We start from the raw sequence: 17,007 nt of genomic DNA, 5'->3' as shown, positions 1-17,007 counted from the left end.
AGGCAGTCAAATACTCATTGTAGAAGTCAAAATAGCAGGTGACTTACTTTTCCAGCTTCCTTGCAGCCAGAACACAAATACCTGGTACATGCTCAGCCAATGAGATAGACTACACTCAGGGCTCTGAAGGGAGCCAGTGAAGCAGAGTGTCCCTGAGTGATGCAAACAGTTAATGTACTCAACTATTAACATAAAGAATGGAGATTTGAGTCTACCTCAGAATAAAGCCCTGGTGATCTACCTCCAAAAAATCAGTCATTGAAAACCTAATGGGCCAGAGTTCTACGCGGGACACATGGGGTCTCCCTATGGAGTTGGAATTAACTCTATGGCAACAGGTTTTTTTGTATGTGTGGGGGTGTGGGGACAAGTAAGGGACAGTATGAACACCATGGCAACAGAGACAGCACCATTCAGTCTCAAATGGCTGCCCAGCAGTGGTCCTGATAGTAATGTCCCACACCCACTAGGGGCAGTGCTGGCTGCAGACCCCAGTGCTGAACAGCAGAGGCAGGCTGGTCACCTGGCAGGGTGGTGGCTATGAGGTGCGGGCCCAGCTTCCACTGACCTTGCCATGCTCCAAGACTGACTCTCCAACCTCTCTGCTGGACTCAGTGTCTTTCAGTAGTATTCTATCACTTGTCAGTAAAGCCATGATGAGCTTAGCTCCAAAATACAATCTTATTTCTGCATAAGGTTCATAGAACCTCGACTGTGAGAAAGTTACATAAATTGACACATAAACATAGCTTAAGCAAGTAAATCACCAGCAGGTTTAAAAAAAAAAAACTCATTAAATAAAGCATCTTTATAAAAATTTTCCTCAAAAATTATAATTTAAAAGTAACTAAAAGGTAGAAAATACAAAACAGACATCCTGACTTGGAACAGTGCGCACCCACAGAGTTAGGACGCTCGAGAAGTGGTTCCTGCCTTCCCTTCGCAGCTGCTCTGTCTGTGGTGATGAGGCAGTGGCCATTGCTGATATCCCTGCTTAGTTCATTTAGAACAAAACCTACATCACTTGCTTTTTATGGGTAAGGCTGACATAACCTTAAGTAGAGCAATATGAAATGTGCCAGTATAACATACGAAAGTGACATTTCATGTCCATTTTAGGTTCAGCTAGATGACCTCAGTTTAAAAGAGTCATTTTAAGTGAGAGCCAGAGTTTTATTTTTTGACAGATGGGTGCCACAGCTAGAGAATTTATCTAGGTTGTATCTGAACTCGAGTATGATCTACATGATTATTTTCATTCAATGGCTTTAGACACTGTGAAAATATTTTTCCTCTCCCAGATTCTAATTTGGTATGTCACAGATGTCCTATTTAAGAATTTTTTTTTTTTTTTTTTGCATTTCAGCAAGCATGTGAAGCAGGATGACAAGTAACTATTCCTTCAAACTAACAACTCATATATTTCTATCTTTAGTCATTCCATATTGTTGGATAGGAACCGAGTATACAATTAACTAATTGGTACATGGACTGATGCAGCAGCCTCAATAATGGACTCAAACATATGAAATATCATTCTGTTATACATAAGGTTGCCATGAGTCGGAGCCAATTCAATGGCAACTAACAATAGCAACAACACTACATTAATAAAAAAGCAAACAAATATAGTCAATTCTGTTGAGTTGCGTCTGTAATTACAAATTCCATGAGGTATGTTGCCCCCGCTTACATACCTTCAGACTTTTTTTTTAACCAAGGAAATATAACTCTTTAATTTTCTAACAATTAAACTCCCTCAAACTAATATCACATCATTTCTCAAATACAATAACTCTCTGAAATCTGCAAAATGCCTTAAAACATCAACAGAGACAACCAGTGCATTTCGTTAAACTCGTCAAAACATAAACATATAAGAATATTGTGACTATGTTCACAAAGACTAAATGATGGAGTTTGAAAGACTAATCCATTAGTTATTACTTGGACACAACGCTCACTCTCTTACTGTAAAGTGTTCCCTAAGAATTCATTGTATCTTTTAATATTTTTTCAGTTGTAAGGGAAATAAAATACAACACAAATTGGGATAGTCAAAAAGGAAGCGTGATGGTTTAAATAGCTGAATTCTGGGAGTATTTGGCTTCAGGTACAACTTGATCTGGCAGCACCAATGATATTAGGTCTCTCAGTTCTGCTCTCCTTCGAATTAACTCCATTTACAGTCAGCGCCTCCCTTCAGGATGGCCAGATGACAGCCCAAAACTTCAGATTCCATCCTAACAACTCCAAATACAGAAGAAAAGGAAGATAATAATCTTAAAAGTAGCGTCAACAGGACTGACTGGAATTACCTGGGTCATGGGTCCATACCAGAAGGGGACTTAAGGCCAAATGCCTGATAAGTGATGCCTATGTCAGAAACCCAGTCTTAGAACTAGGGATGAAGCCAATACCTCCCACACCAAACAGACCAAATGTGAGGAAATACATTACTATTGATTTGTGTATTCAGTTTCCAAGGCTCAAGATCAACTATTAGGTTTATAGAGTAAAGGTGATTTACTAACTTAAAGCTGACATTAGATTTGCCTTAATTTTTCAGACTATAAGATACATACCAGTTGAAAACCCGTTGCTGTCCAGTCAATTCCTACTCATAGTAACCCTGTAGGGCAGAGTAGAACTGCCCCATACAGTTACTAAGGCCGTAATTTTTACAGATGCAAACTGCCACATCTTTCTCCCACAGGGCAGCTGGTGGATTTGAACCACCGACCTTTTAGTTAGCAGCCAAGCACTTAACCACTGCACCATGAGGGCTTTTATAATATATATAGTACTAATATTTTACATAATACTTTTAGGAAAAGTAATATTCCAATGGCCATACCTCTTTCCTAGCTCGTGGACCCCCGGTGCCGCAGTGGTTATGCACTTGGCTGCTATCCAAAAGGTCAGCAGTTTGAAACCAGCAGCTGCTCCTTGGAAACCCTATAGGGCAATTCTATTCTGTCCTATAGGGTCTCTATGAGTCATAATCAACACAAAAGCAACAGGTTTGTTGGTTTTTTTTTTTTATGTTAATTAGAATTCCTATACCTCCTCCCCCAGGTTTTCAGCCTGTGTTCATGCTCCCTTCTTTACCTTATCTCACCTGGCTTCCTAAATATCCACACAGGCCATCCCCTATGCTCCTCTGCCCAGGCCTGCCCCACCCTTTTCCATGCAGGCTCCCCAAATATTTTTATTCCAAGGATTCACTGCACTTTAGTAGAGCAGTGTTTCTAAACCTCAGCACTACTGATATTGTGGGGCCAGGTAATTCCTTGTTTGGGGTTGGGGGAGCAGTCCTGCACATTGCAGGACATTTAGCAGCATTTCTATTCTCTACCCAGGAGATGCCAATAGCACTCTTTCCAGTTCTCATAACCAAAAATCCCTGCAGACATTGCCAAATATCCTCTGGAGGCAAAACTGCCCCTGGTTGAGAATCGCTGAACTAGAGATTAACTGGAGATACAATTAGGACAAGTGAGGACATGAAAATGTCTTAGAGATCTCACAGATTTTTAGCAGTGCTTATACCATCATTCACAGTACCTAAGTCTTCCCTAAATCAGGATGTTTCTATGCTCTTGCTGGTTTCTTATGCTGCAGTTGCAGTTCCTACCATCCAATCATCCACCAACCTTTCCTTCTCCGTCTTTGTATAACTAATGGTTCTCAGACCCAGACCAGCCATGGATTCAAATCACCTGTGACGTCTGTCCAACACACATGCACAATGCCCTGGAGATTCTGATTTAATAGCCCTGGTCACAGGAACGCTCTACTCATAAAAGGCTTCATTGGTGATTATGATACATAAACCCAATTGAGTAGAACTTCCCTAAAATTACAGCCAGGGTTGAGAGGCAAATAACAGGTAGAAGACCAAAGACTTCTGGGCAGAAGCAAGTTTTCTGCCTCCAAATGGAATTCAGGATCAGCATCACCAACTCAATTATTATTGCCAATAAGTGGAAGAAGATCAAAAATGTGCTTTTAATTCTAAAGTCCGGTTCTTCAGATGCGGTAGCTTTTTGTTTCTTAATTTCATCAGCTCTAAAGCAATTAGCTTTCATAACAAAGGAATCGGCTAAGTCATAGAAAAGAAATGCTGGTTTTCTAAGAAACATATTCAATGTTCATAGGAAAATCAGGAGAAAACAGTAAGGCTTTAAATCTAATTCTGGAAAGTGACTCTTAATAAATCAAAAGATTGTTAAAGGAAAAGAGGAAAGAAAGGAAAATAAACCTTGCTTGAATAATTCATGAAACTCAGGCACACAAGTAATTTCCTAAAATTCCCTACCAACAAGTTAAGCTGAAGGATATATATTTACTCTGTCACATTAGAATATAAATTTCTTATCCCCAAGGGCTTTCATTTTTCCAGTTTAACTCTACAGAAAACCAGTAAATATTAACATAATATAACGACAAAAAATTTCCTCAAAATAAAATCTACATACTGAAATACTGAAATCAGAGATATTTAAAAGCTATGAAGAAAATTTGAGTTATTATCTTTTGAGAATAGATCAGCACTGGAGTGTGTAATTTCCTCTTTACTACTATTTGAAAAATACTATTTTCTTCTTTTCATCCCTTTTACTAACAAACAGTTATAAAATGCATGGGGACTCCAAATTTGATGAGACAATGAGGGAATTCTTAAATATAGTTATTTGGCAATGACACTTAGGAAATCTGGAGAATTGCATGGGAAATAGACTTCACAAAAAATGTCTTTGGTTTCAAACAACTATAATACAGACAGACAGTCCAGGCCACTTATTCTTTTCTCTAGGGAGAACATGAACCAAATAAAGCTAGAATTAGTTACATATGGGAGGGAGGGAACCCATTATGTGTTGAAGTCCCAACCAACTCTTATAGGTGCTTCTTTCTCTCCCAAGCACCTCCCATTCAACCTGCTACTGACTGCTCTGGTGTTTCAATATCAAGCCCTTCATTTCTTGCCCTCTGTGCCCCTCCTCCTTATTTCTTCTCTCTTTGTTTTATTATCTGCTTGCTCTGTAGCACAACCAAAGAACCAATTTCTCCTTGACATTCACTCTGGCAGCCTTTCCCAATTGTTGGGAAGCTGCTCAGCCAACTGTTCTTCCACTCTGGCTGTCACTTTTTCAAAATTCACCACATCTTATTTCCCCTATAGTTTACAGACAGATGGAGAGTCTATAAAAACAGGGAAATGGGACCTGTCATCCAGAATGGAGATGCAGCAAAAGTTCTAAATAAGAGACTTTATGACAAACGTCTCTTATTGTAGGAAATCCCACTCATTAGGAAGAAATAAATATAAGTGGAAAATGAGCAGAATTTTTTAAATTCCTTCACTAAGGAAAAAGGGTGGTCATCTTGGATGCCAGCCAACCCCAAATACTCAGCCTCTATATTCATTCAGGGAATACAGAACGATCACCATCCCCCATCACAGTGGCAAATGATAATGAAGCCTCTGAGATATTAGAGAGAAAGGCCTTGGTTTCAGGATTGTCAAAACAATTGTAATAAAACAGCTGCTCACCTTCATTTGAGGAATTTAACACTATCTCCTTTCTTCACATCAAATCTGTTTTTGGTTATCTACTGCTGAACAGCACCACCTAGAAACTTACTGTATCTATCTATCTAAAAATTATCTCTCAGTTTATATATATATATATATATGTATATGTATATAAATGACATTTCTGCAGTGAAACAGAATATACATGTATATTTCCTATATATATGAAAACCTAGTACCGTCGAGTCGATTGACTCATAGTGAATGTACACATATATTTCATATATATGAAGAATACACATATTTCACATATAGGTATATGTGTATATGAATATATATATATTCACATATATATACGAAGCCTGAGAGAAAAATTTTAGATAGATAGATACACAGACACACATATATATATGCAAATACATACATACTTTATTATCTCTGAATGGTCTGAGTTCAGCTGGGCGGTTCTCTCTTGGAGTCTCTCATGTACTTGTTGTCAGATAGTCATTAAGACTGAAGTTCTCTGAAGGATTGGCTGAGCTGGGGTGGCCAAGGTAGCTCACATGGTGGCACCTCAGTTGAGAGAGCCGGAACCACTGCCGGCAGACCAGGCATGGATGTTTCACTACATGGCTAGCTGGGCTTCCTTACAGCATATCAGGTTAGTCAGACTTCTTACCTGGCAGTGGCTTCCCCCAGATACAACAGGCCAAGACTTCTTAGGACGTAGGCACAGAAGTCATGTGGTTTTACTTCCACTGCATCTATTGGTTACACACAGCCAGCCCAGATTCAGTGCGAGAGAGGCCACACGAGGGCATGGATTCCCGGAGGCATGGCTTTGGGCCCTCTTAGCTACCACAATGCCTATGGGGTAAATACAGAGAAGTATTGTTGCTTTCAGTTTTCAAATAAGAAACAGATCCCTCGATTCTAGGCCTAAGAATCAAGACCTAGGAATTGCCCGATTAGGAATCCAAGTGTAGGGATTCCACGTCCAATGTTCAGCACGTACCAGGCAGGCGGCAAACTTAAAATGGATAACACTAAAAAAGGTAAATAAAGTTTTCTCCCAAATGTTAATGTCATCTGGAATTAATTAACTGTCCATATGCAGTGACATTTCAGGGGAGTGTGCAGCCCCACATTAATCACACCTTCTGCTCCACCCACACTGGTTTCAAGGTGTCTGCTCCACCCACACTGGTTTCAAGGTGTTCTGCTCCACCCTAGCTAAGGGACAAGCACGTGCTCGGGCAGACTGACTCCATCTCTTCTCTCTGGCATCTGCATCTTAAACAGGGTGGCAAAAGGACTGCAATGTTTAAAGCACATGTATTCTAGTGGCAATGTCCTGCACAAGCTGTCAAATAGTTGTTGCTACTGAGAACACTCCCGCTTCCTTTGGATATCATCTGGGCCCGAGCCTTTGGCCACCTGATGCCCTTTCCATAAATTTCCATGTGCTGATGAAGCCAAGGTCTGTAGCCTGCAGGTCAGATATACTGGATACAAGCAGATAGCCTAGTGATAGGGCTGTGCATACCCTGCGTCTAACTCAACTTTGTTTAAATATGACTCTGCTATTTCCTTATTAGGTGTGTATGTCCTTAGGAAATTTACTAAACTTCTCTGAAACTTTCCTCATCTGTAAAATGATTCTCATAATATCATCTTCGCAGAGTTGCAAAGATTAAACGAGATAATACCAGTAAAGCACAGTGTCTCCCAGATAGTTAAGCTCAATAAATATCAGCTGTTATGCTCATTCCACCATCCATCAGTTTGTTGTACTGTGGGGCCTCACGTGTTGCTGTGATGCTGGAAGCTATGCCACTGGAATTTCAAATACCAGCAGGACCATCCATGATGGGCAGATGTCAGTGGAGCTTCCAGACTAAGACAGACTAGGAGGAAAGTCCTGGTGATCTGCGTCCAGAAATTAGCTGGTGAAAACTTTATTAATGCCAGAATACTGTGTGACATAGTGCTGGAAGATGAGCCCCCTAGACCGGAAGGCACTACACAACAGCTGCAGCAATGGACTCAGAGACACCGACGATCATGAAGATCACCCAAGACCCAGCAATGTTTTGTTCAACTTGACAGTAACCAGCAATAACAACATTATGCTTATCATTACAGGCCCATAATCCCTTATTTGCAATTGCATATCCAAAAATCTCTGAAATCCCAAGTTTTTAAGACCCATTTGTCAGCAAAATCTGACCTAAGCTGAAATGAAGCTCCTTGTGTTCTTTATCCCATTCAAGTTACTATTCTTCTGTTTCACTGCAGAAATGTCAATGTACTAAATTACAGGGTGCTGCCCGAGACCCTATAGGAACGTCATGTGGCATATAGGATAGGCAGCATGCTATCTTTCTAAATTCTATAGTTCTCTATCACTTTGATTCCAAGGGGTTCAGATAGAAGATTGCAGACCTGTATGCTGTTATTATTCAAGAAGGCTCTAATAACGTCACACACACCGAGAATAGTAGCTATGGAAAACTGTGGGTGATACTACAAAAACTGGAACTATTTAGCAAAACTGAGAAGTTATACTAGAGCTAATTTCAATAACAAACAAACATTTTACACTGAACTGATACTGCTTATATAGCAAATTGTGCCAAAGGAACAAATTTACATATAATTGGATAAGCTACTCTACAAATAAACTTCTAGCTAAGGCATGTAATTAGCACTGCATCTTCTGGCTTGTGAATGCAGTGTGTGTTTAAGAATTATATTTTATTACCTGAATTGGATACCATTGGTTCCATGCTTGTAGGTTCCTCACAGGCTTGCTATTCAGCCATACTGTGTCCTCTTAACTGTCACTGAATTGGATAAATCAGAGGTCTGAATTACAATGTCATCCTGGGACTGCTGCACTTGCTTAGACTATCAGATCTGGCTGGCTTGCAATGGTTCAGACCCCAGGAAAACAACTAAACCACCCCGATGTCTTTCCCTAAATTTCAACTTCAGAAAAAAAGATTCAGAGGCTCTGTTTTCAAAATAATAATGAAAAGTGGAGGACAAATGTTGTATAAACCCCCAAAGGACAAAAACAAAAATTATAATTCAAATCAGAAGGGTTTGTGACAGAGAATCACAGCACTTCAGATAATGAAAAACTTGTATACTCTACCACTTACCATTGTAGTTCTTTATATATATATTTTTTCAATTCTTAGTTAGAAGAGGTATTCTAATTCATAGCGTAAGTTTTTTTGTGGGAGAGGCAATGATAATATGTAAAATTTATATATACCAGTTTTGAAAAACCTTCCTTTTGGAAAACATGTCTGTTTGTCAAAACTATAAGATTTATTCATGAAATTATCAGTATAAAGTTGTTTGAGAGCATCTATCTGTTCACAGCACCACTGATATGTATATGTCACTTTTATGCATAATTTGGTTAGGTGGGTAGGTAGATGAGAAGCCAAGTCATAGAAAAGTCAAGAAGCTTGCTCAAGGTCATGAAGTTAACTGCCAAGCAGATGATGCAAAAGATCATTCATTAAAAACACTCTAACTTTGACAAGAGGGTAAACAGTTCCTCTCCAAAGTCTCCTGCATATTTTCAGCTTTCATAAATTTTTCAGAGAGTGTCTGTTTTTAAGTAAGCAGAAACATACCCAGGGAAAATAAGGCCTGTTACAAGAAATTAAAATCAAAGTCCAGAAACACACTCTTCTTCTTCACATGTATGCTCAAGGAAATGTAATGCCATCAACCCTTGATTATTTCTGAGAGCAGAGGAGAATGCAAAGTAACTCATCTAAAAGAATGTCATCCATCCCTGCACCATGCACAACTGGTGGTTTATCACCAGTTCACCAAGGAAGCCAGCAATTGTTTGTTTCTCATTACAAATACCTGCATCCAATGCCCACTGAAGCCTCTTCACTGAATGCTGATTTTTGTAGGTTTAGACTAGTGTTTTCAAACAATATTCCATGGTTTCTTAATCTCTTAATTGGTCTCCCAAGAAAAGTAGGGTTTCATGGTTTAGAGAAAAAAGAAAAGGGTGGACTTGGAAAATTGTGGGTTCGTTTGTAGATTTTTGTTTTATTCTGTTTTCCTAAATAATTTCCCAAGCCTTTATCATGCTAATATATATTATGAATTGCCAAAAAAAGGCATTTAATGTACATTTCCCAAATATTTGTCCCCCCAAAAACTGGTCTGTAGCTCCTCAGTGTTCTTTGAAGTATGTTTTGGATAATGACTCTATATATTACAGAACAATATCATCATAATCAATCTCTACATGTAAGGTTCCTGTAAAAATCTAGCCTACTTTGATATGTTTCCAGCGGTGAGTACACACTGAGGCAGCCCATTCATTTCTGAACCACTCGCTCAGTTGCCTCCCTATGGTTTCCTTCAGTATGCCTTGGTCCTGACCTCTGTTCAGTTCTAAAGAAAACTAAGACATTTTCCACTTGAACGTCTTTCATATATTGAAGATATCTACTCCATCCCCTTCCACTGAATTTCTACTACAGGCTAAACATTCTAAGATCTTCATGGGACATGGTTTAGGATGACATTACCATCCAAGCTGACCTTCTGATACATGTTTGTTTGTCAAAATCCCTCTTTGTGTAGACCACAACTCTCACTGCTGATGTAATCATTGCAACACAAGATTAATATTGAGTAGGCTTCCCTGGGACTAAGCAATACCTCTGCCACTCACTAGCTTTCAGACCTTGGACAAGTTAACTAACTTTCTAACCCTCACTTTCCTCATTAGAAAACAGTAATAACAATAATTTTTTATTGTTATTTTTTATTGTTTCTGTGAATATTCAACTTAAAATACTGCATCCATCACATAATAAAAGTTCAATAAATATTAGCTAGTATCAAGATCTCCATTTTGGAAATAGGTGTTTTCTTTTAGCCAGTTTAAACGAGTAGAACTCATCAGGTACTCCAGAGTGACTGACTGATTCAGAGTTGCAATCAACAGGTAAATAAAACAGTGAGGAAAGAAACCGGCATAGGATTAAAAATAAACCACAAATTATCTGCAAGCAGAGAAAGCTCTGACTGCATAATCATTACCAAACAGACTCTTTGTTCTCCTGTATAGTTACCTGTCACTTTCTTTTAAGTGTTTCAGTGAAACACACAAAGAAAAATAAAAAAATAAAAACCTTCAATTTGAAAGAGAAATGGTGGAAGGAGTTGGAAATAAACATCTTTTAACAACATAGACCTAATCTTTCCTCTGCCCCACTTGAAAGAATGGCATTCAGAGACAGAACAAAAATCAGTGTCAAGTTATCTTCGACCCCTGGTCTGCTGCTACTCAGTGTTGAACTTGCTTTTGGCTACACCAGTGGAGCTTGCAATCTTTTAATTCAGTATATAACTTACAATTCCCTATAGCCACTTTTAAACACTGGCAGAGTTCTACAACAGTGATGAATGTGGCTTCATTTAGCCCAGACCTCTAGCATCTTACAGGTACAAGAATCCTTGGCACTGCACAGCTGAAATGAACTTGGCATGTATTTCCAATATAGATTCTAATCCTTCTATAATTGGTGGGATATATACAGAACTCTTGGTAGAGCTGTAAAAAGTGAAGAGGCTCAAATTATCTCCCCAGTAATTTCTATAGGGTCGCTATGAGTCGGATTTGACTCGACAGCACTGGGTTTGTTTGGGTTAATTTCTTTGGTATTTTAGGAATGTTCTTGATTTTCAACAATCAACCAAAAAAAAAAAAATATATATATATATATATAAAACAGACTCTAGCATTAATCATGGTGCTTGTTCTCAAAGGATTATGGAGCATCACACAAGTTAAATCAGCATCCATTTTCTACTATATTAGGATCATGTTACTCACCTCTTCTTCCCTCCACTTAATTTGATCAAATACTCAGTTCTTCATTTAGAAGAAAAAAATAAAAGTGTCCAGTAGGCTTCAAGTGGATGAATCATCTAAAGGTAATTTTGAGTGTTATCTGATGTATTTGTTATCTCTGAACATGACTCCACCCCTTCAGCCAACAGCTAATTGGGGCTGAGGTGGGTACCTGATAAAGGGAAACCAAACTACACGGTAGCCAGTAGTCTACTAGGGGTTTCCTAACAAGTTCAATGCCCCCAAAATTGAGGAGATGTTACTTTAACCAATCTATTCTTCTCTTTATAAAGAGCCAGCAAAGCAATTCAGCAGGAAAGAAAACAAACAAACAAACAAGAAATCCACAAAAGTTAGAAAGACAGAGCAAGTAGGTAAATCATATTAACAATGAAACATGAATCCACCAACTGGTATTGCTCTTAATTATGAAAAAGTCAAACATCAAAAAAACACAGGTGCCGTTGAGTCGATCCTGACTTATGGAAACTCCATGTCTCTCAGAGTAGAACCGTGCTCCATAGGATTTTCATTGGCTGGTTTTTTGGAGGTAAATCACCAAGACTTTCTTCCAAGGAGCCTGTATGTGGACTCGAACCTCCAATTCAGTCAGCAACCAAGTATGGTAAGCATATGCACCACCCAGGGACTTCAAAAGTCACAAGCATCGCACATAATGGTCTGGTTCCTGAACTACCCTCCAGTCTGGGTGATGTCCAGGTATACCACAGTCATGTAGCTTTCCCAGAATTCCTAACAGAGCCTTCCCTGTGAAAGATATTTCTCTTTTCTTTATTTCTATATTTCATTTCTGATAAACTTCCATGACTTAATGGAACTTAAATAAGTCTCTTAATACTTACAACCAAAAGAAGCAAAGCACATTTAAAACTAAGAAAGCTACTACTTGGTGAGTTTTTAACCATGTTGAAAGTAAAATTGGCCCCTCCTCCTCTGGACCTTGCTATAAAAATAATTTTTTTTTTTATACAGCAGTTATTTTTACAATATCAAATTATCCTAATTTACCATTCCATTCAAAACTATTATGTGCTAAGGAGCTAACACCACCAAGTATAGGGCTAAAGAACTGCAAGGTGCTCAATAAATCTTATTAGTTAATGATTAAATAAAGTCCGCAAGACAAAAAAATTATTCAATCAATATTTCTTAATCATAAGGCATAAATCTACTAGAAACCCTGATCACCACTTCTTGTTGCCCAGAAAGTACAGGAAGGGGAGGCAGATAAGGGAATTAAAAGTAGAATTTTTTTTACATATTTACTGAGTACTTTAATACTATGATCTGTGAGACACACTGGACTATGCTACTACTGGGAACACTGGCGCAGAGAAAACACAGTCCATTATCTCCAGGAGCTCCGTCTATCGGAGGAGATGGACAAGAAAACATCATAACAAACAGGAGAGATGCATTTTTTCATTTTCCATCCTATTATACTACAGCCTGTGGGCTCTAGCTAAATAAGGATCAGTCAGCCCTCAAGAAAAACACGTTCAACGGAGGATACTACATAAAGAGAGGGAATTGTTCAATACTTAGACCTCCAAATGGCTGTGTTCAGACTCAAGGGATCCTTGCAGTAGGATTCACAATGGAAAGGGCCTGTGATACAGCATAGGGTCACAATCAATGCCAATCTTACGCATCAGGAGGAAAGTCCAAAATATGACGAGGTTTTTTTAAATTAAAACAATCAAAAACACCAAGGCACCTAGAAGTCCTAACTGAAATCTATGCAGTCAAAGGCTTTTAGAAACATGCGACTGCAAAAAGAAAAGAATTCTCCATTTACCAAGTCACTAAACCCACCAACACCAAACCCACTGTTGTTGAATCAACTCCGATTCATGGTAACGGTAACACTATAATTACCAAAGATTACCACATTTTAACAACATACCAAGTTGACCTTACCTGACACAGTTACCAGAGGTGAGATATCCAGTAAAGAAAAAATTCAAGCCTCGAGTTGCAATAGTGAAGGATTTCACGGGGAAAATATTAAACAACACAGGAAGCATCAAAAGAAGATGGAAGGAATACACAGAGTCATTATACCAAAAAGAATTAGTCAATATTCAACAATTTCAAGAGGTGGCATATGATCAGGATCCGATGGTACTGAAGGAAGAAGTTCAAGCTGCTCTGAAGGCACTGGCGAAAAACAAGGCTACAGGAATTGATAGTATATCAACTGAGATATTTCAACAAACAGATGCAGCACTGGAGATGCTCACTCGTCCATGCCAAGAAATATGGAAGACAACTTCCTGGCCAACTGACTGGAAGAGATCCATATTTATGCCTATTCCCAAAAAAGGTGATCCAACCGAATGTGGAAATTACACAACATTATCATTAATGTCACACGCAAGCAAAATTTTGCTAAAGATCATTCAAAAACGGCTGCAGCAGTATATCGACAGGGAACTGCCAGAAATTCAGGCCGGTTTCAGAAGAGGACGTGGAACCAGGGATATCTATTGCTGATGTCAGATGGACCCTGGCTGAAAGCAGAGAATACCAGAAGGATGTTTACCTGTGTTTCAGTGACTATGCAAAGGCATTCAACTGTGTGGATCATAACAAACTATGGATAACACTGCGAAGAATGGGAATTCCAGAACACTTAATTGTGCTCATGAGGAACCTTTACATAGATCAAGAGGCAGTTGTTCAGACAGGACAAGGGGATATTCATTGGTTTAAAGTCAGGAAAGGTGTGCGTCAGGGTTGTATTCTTTCACCATACCTATTTAATCTGTATGCTGAACAAATAATCCGAGAAGCTAGACTATATGAAGAAGAACGGGGCATCAGGATTGGAGGAAGTCTCGTTAACAACCTGCATTATGCAGATGACACAACCTTGCTTGCTGGAAGTGAAGATGATTTGAAGCACTTACTGATGAAGATCAAAGACCACAGCCTTCAGTATGGATTACACCTCAACATAAAGAAAACAAAAGTCCTCACAACTGGACCAATGAGTAACATCATGATAAACGGAGAAAAGATTGAAGTTGTCAAGGATTTCATTTTACTTGGATCCACAATCAACAGCCATGGAAGCAGCAGTCAAGAAATCAAAAGACACACTGCACTGGGCAAATCTGCTACAAAGGACCTCTTCAAAGTGTTGAAGAGCAAAGATGTCACCCTGAAGACTAAGGTGCGCCTGACCCAAGCCATGGTATTTTCAATTGCATCATACGCATGTGAAAGCTGGACAATGAATAAGGAAGACTGAAGAAAATTTGACACCTTTGAATTGTGGTGTTGGCGAAGAATATTGAATATACCATGGACTGCCAAAAGAAGGAACAAATCTGTCTTGGAAGAAGTGAGGCCAGAATGCTCCTTAGAGGCAAGGATGGCGAGACTGCATCTCACATACTTTGGACATGTTGTCAGGAGGGATCAGTCCCTGGAGAAGGACATCATGCTTGGCAGAGTACAGTGTCAGCGGAAAAGAGGAAGACCCTCAACAGGGTGGACTGACACAGTGGCTGCAACTATGGGCTCAAGCATAACAACAACTGTAAGGATGGCGCAGGACCGGGCAGTGTTTCATTCTGTTGTTCATAGGGTCGCTACAAGTCGGAACCGACTGGACAGCACCTAAGAAGAACAATAACATCTTTTCTTCCACTACCATCTTGTTAAGACTTGCTGGATCAGCCCTTTCTCTCTTCCCATCTCTTCTCCAAAACCTGTCAGTGGGTTGGAATTTTTACCTGACTCCTTCTGGCACACTTTTAGAAATAGTAATATTGCCAAACCCCTGAAAGTGCCTTTTTTCTTAATCCTCATTCTGTGTGCCAGCCTTGCCACAAGGAGATTCTTCTTACTTGCTCTTCATGCTTCTGGCTTCTTCCCTGTCTTTATGGAATTGTTAGAACTTTCCTACAATTCTTTTTTTTTTTTTTTTTATTGTACTTTAACTGAAACTTTACACAGCAAGTCAGTCTCTCATACAAAAATTAACATACGCCTTTCTATTTTCTATATACTCCTAGTTGCTCTCCCCGAATGAGACAGCACACTCCTTCCCTCCACTCTTTATTTTCATGTCCATTCAGCCAGCTTCTGACGCCCTCTGCTCTCTCATCTCCTCTCCAGACAGGAGATGCCAACATTGTCTCATGTGTTTACTTGATCCAAGAAGCTCGTTCTTCAACAATATCATTTTCTATCCCATACTCCAGTCCAATCCCTGTCTAAAGAGTTGGCTTTGGGAATGGTTCCTGTCTTGGCTAAGAGAAGGTCTGGAGACCATGACCTCCAGGGTCCTTCTAGTCTCAGTCAGATCATTAAGTCTGGTCTTTTTATGAGAATTTGAGGTCTACATTCCACTGCTCTCCTACTCCCTCAGGGGTTCTCTGTTGTGTTCCCTGTCAGGGCAGTCATCAGTTGTAACTGGGCACCATCTAGTTCTTCTGGTCTCAGGATGATGTAGTCTCTGGTTTACAGCAGCCCTGTCTGTCTCTTGGGCTCAAAATTACCTTGTGTCTTTGGTGTTCTTCATTCTCTTTTGCTCCAGATAGGTTGAGACCAATTAATGCATCTTAGACAGCTGCTTGCTAGCATTTAAGACCCCAGAAGCCACTCTCCAAAGTAGGACACAGAATGTTTTCTTAAAAGATTTTATTATGCCAATTGACTTAGATGTCCCCTGAAACCAAGGTCTCCATTCCCCCGCCCACGCTATGCTGGCCTTCAAAGCATTCAGTTTATTCAGGTAACTTCTTTGCTTCTAGTTTAGTCCAGTTGTGCTGACCACTCCTGTACTGTATGTTCTTTCCCTTCACTTAAAATAATTCTTATCTACCATCTAATTAGTGAAAACCCCTCTCCCTCTCTCCCTCCCTCCACCCTCTTGTAACCATCAAAGAATATTTTCTTCTCTGTTTAAACTATTTCTCCAGTTATCATAAAAATGGTCTTATACAGTATTTGTCCTTTTACAACTGACTGATTTCACTCAGCATACCTTCCAGATTTCTCCATGTTATGAAGTGTCTCAAAGATTCATCACTGTTCTTTATCAATGCATAGTATTCCATTGTGTGAATATACCATAATTTATTTACCCATTCATCTGTTGGTTGCTTCCATTTTTTTGCTATTGTAAACCGTGTGCTGCAGTGAACATTGGTGTGCATATATCTGTTCATGTAAAGGCTCTTAATTCTCTAGGATATATTCCAAGGAGTGGAATTGCCAGATTGTATGGTAATTCTATTTCTAGTTTTTTAAGGAAGTGCCAAATCGATTTCCAAAGTGGTTGTGCCATTTTACATTCTCACCAGCAATGTATAAGTGTTCCAGTCTCTCCATAACCTCTACAACATTTATTATTTTGTGTTTTTTGGATTAATGCCAGCCTTGTTGGAGTGAGATGGAATCTCATTGTAGTTTTGATTTGCATGTCTCTAATGGCTTTTTTTTAATGGCTAATGATTGTGAGCACTTCCTCATATATCTGCTAGCTACCTGAATCTCTACTGAAGTTCCTGTTCATATCCTCTGC

At 39.2% G+C, this 17,007-nt stretch overlaps 1 protein-coding gene across 2 annotated transcripts in view; it reads right to left on the bottom strand.

Annotated features, from left to right (window-relative positions):
• CNTN4 (contactin 4) overlaps positions 1-17,007 on the bottom strand; it is a 1,107,632-nt gene that overhangs the window by 1,057,223 nt on the left and 33,402 nt on the right. The window contains exon 1 of one of the 2 annotated variants that reach the window (XM_049862391.1): positions 6,222-6,295. The exons of the other annotated variant lie outside the window; for it this stretch is intronic. The gene's annotated coding sequence lies outside the window, so the exon portion shown is untranslated. Of the gene's footprint in view, positions 1-6,221; positions 6,296-17,007 lie in introns of those variants that run through there. 2 annotated transcript variants of the gene reach the window in all.

The sequence above is a fragment of the Elephas maximus genome, chromosome 20 (assembly GCF_024166365.1).
Source record: "Elephas maximus indicus isolate mEleMax1 chromosome 20, mEleMax1 primary haplotype, whole genome shotgun sequence".
Lineage (NCBI taxonomy): Eukaryota > Metazoa > Chordata > Mammalia > Proboscidea > Elephantidae > Elephas > Elephas maximus.
This window is presented reverse-complemented; position numbering and strand designations above follow the sequence as displayed.